The sequence below is a fragment of the Chelonoidis abingdonii genome, chromosome 5, assembly GCF_003597395.2.
Source record: "Chelonoidis abingdonii isolate Lonesome George chromosome 5, CheloAbing_2.0, whole genome shotgun sequence".
NCBI lineage: Eukaryota > Metazoa > Chordata > Testudines > Testudinidae > Chelonoidis > Chelonoidis abingdonii.
The window spans coordinates 105,427,540-105,430,409 of record NC_133773.1 but is presented as its reverse complement, the minus strand read 5'-3'; positions in this window follow the sequence as shown (position 1 = coordinate 105,430,409).

Sequence of the window (2,870 nt, the reverse complement as noted above, 5' to 3'; positions counted from 1 at the left end):
ATATGCCTGCTGAGCAAGCTTGAGTTTTTCTTCCCCCACCCCTTTAATTAAAAATTACCAGGTTACTAAACCTAATCTGTCAATGGAGACTTTTAAAGCTTGGCTACACAGTGCATTAGACCACATCAGAGAAGTGTAATTTCTAGTACATGTGTCATGCACTAATGGACCCTGCTGGCATGCATTAAAATTCCTTAGTCCTCATTAATTTAAGAGGAGGGCAGAGTAGCTTTGAGGATAATAATATTTTTTATGCATGTCCAAACTATCCATATTCCAAGAGTTCAACAAATTGAGATTGAAACCGTAGAGATCTGGGAAACATTTACATTATTTTTTTATGAATATTGGAAGTTCAAAGAGGGACCCACCAGTTGTTTGAAATTCATTTCTTTGAATGCTGGGCACCTTTTGGTAAACAAATCATACTTTATGTTGAAGGAGCTGTTTCTCTGTCATTGCAAACTGTTAGTATCCATAGGGTCCTGAAAGGAACTCTTGGAGGTGCAAAACCTATTGGGCTTGCTAGGTATCTGAGCTGCAAGCAGGGGTTATAACCGAGAGACCCAGTCTTACAGATTCATAGACTTTAAGGCCAGAAGGGACCATCATGATAATCTAATCTGACCTCCTGCACATTGTAGGCCACAGAACCCCACCCATCCACACTTGTAATAGACCCATAAGCTCTGACTTAGTTACTGAAGTCAAAGAGTGATTGGACTATCGTATCACATCCAAACAATGTCCAAAATAATTTTATAATCAGTTATTTTAAAATAGGTTTTAAAAAGTGGGGTCATAAAGTCAGTACAACACAGCTATCATTGTGCTAAATTGAAGTCAGGTGTTCACAATTTTTGTGTGTTTTGATAATCTGTCCCCACTATTATTCTAAGTACAGAGCTTTCCTCATGTGTTTAGATATGAGCACATTTTCTGTGTATGAGAAAGGGAGCTCTGACGTAAATGACAATCCCTATAGTCACTTGAGAATGTATCTTCTCTCTTTTTAGTAAGGCAGCACTGAGGTTCAAATCACCATTCTATTTCAAGTTTCTGGATTCACAGTTAAGCAGAAAATTAATTATTGTTATTTGAACAGAGAAAGGTTGAGATTTTTAACTGATTTTAAAGTAACCAATAGATCCTTTCTTGTATTTTTAACACTTTATTCTATTAGATTAATAACATGAAAAAGATTTTTGAGAAAGTTATGAGCCATAAAGTATGTCAATAAATGCACCACATGTTTAAAATCTTTATGCAAACACATTTAAAAACTCTACATTCAGAATTAAATCTGTTTTCCCCTAAGTAATATCTATAATCCATTTAGAAATACTTAATAGAAAACTGTGTCCTCCGCATAAGACTCTATAAAAAGAAATATTAGACAGTCTTATTTTTTCAAATTTGATCAACTGTTCTCTGTGTGCTATCTGTTACTAAATATGAGATTGTCTACTGCAGCCTGCCAATGATTTACACTAAGGGATTGTATAAAGAGTTTAACAGTCTATTCTGAGGTATCTACTTTCTCTTACCACAAACCATAATGTATTTCTCACAATTAATCTGTCACTTCCTGAGTCAGTATAATATGCTTCACCAATTAGGATTCTAAACTGTAAGACAAGCCAGTATCAGCAAATGTTTTAAAATATTCCATTTTTGAAAATTCACATACAGCAAGACTGAAACTCACTTGAAAGCCAGTATGTCAGAGATTGGGTTTTGTGATGTGATTTACTAAGTTAACTTTGCCACAGTCTACCTAACTTTAAGGGTTCCCAATCCAATGATAAAAGGCCAGTTCTGCACTCAGGAAAAACTCCCCAGTGACTTAAATGTGGTGCTTTGGCTGAGTTATAAGTACAGCATCAGGCCCCAGAAGTGTACATTGAAGACTTTAGGCACGCATTTTGAGAGCACACCATTATCATAGTGTTTCTCTGATGCTATGATGACAGTGGTATAATGGGCACACCATTGAAGACTGGCCATTTACTACACCAGAGTACTTACCTTCTTTGCAATATTTGCAGTATTTTTCATATTTATAATGAGAGGAATAAAACATATAGTTATTTAACTACTATGGGTATTAGAGGTCCAGTTTTTAATGAATTCTATTGTAGATAGAGGGGAATTAAAATGAGAGAATTGACTGAGCTAATTCTCTCAATTTATATTTCTCTAATCTGATTTTATAGAATATCTAGGAAATCCATAGGCCTGATTTCCCATTGCATTACTCCAGTTTTACAGCTGTGTAACTCCATTGACTTTAACAGCTATACCAGTGTGAAACTGGTGTAAAGCAGTGGTAAACCGGAGCTATTGATTTCAATGGAGTTATATCAGTGTAACGCTGAAATAAAGCAGAAGTGAATCAGGTCCCATACAGAGAACAGCCAATCCTAGTGGAGTTCTTTGAAAAATATAAAACAAAAATAAGACCCAAAAAGTAGAATTAATTATTCATTTGAACTTTGTAGTTTCAAAAGATCCTTAAGCAGATGGTAGCCTTGTCAAAGTTTGAATTTGGTTTGGATGGAATAAAAGTGCCTAAGCCTATCACGCTGAAAATCCAAACAGAAATTCAAGCAAATTCTCACCATTGTGGGTTGAGATAGATTAGATGCAAGCATATATATATATATATATATGCGACTGGATAGCATAGTGGTTGGGAGCGCCGCCCTTTGATATGGGAGACCGCCCTTTGATATGAGAGACTGGGGTTCAAATCCTGGTTAGTACCCAACTTTCCAGTAGGGGTCCTCGGGCAAAAGACCCCCTAACGCTTCACCTGCCTACCTCAAATATGAGAGTGACACGAACTAGGAGAGTCATGCCGGCTCGGA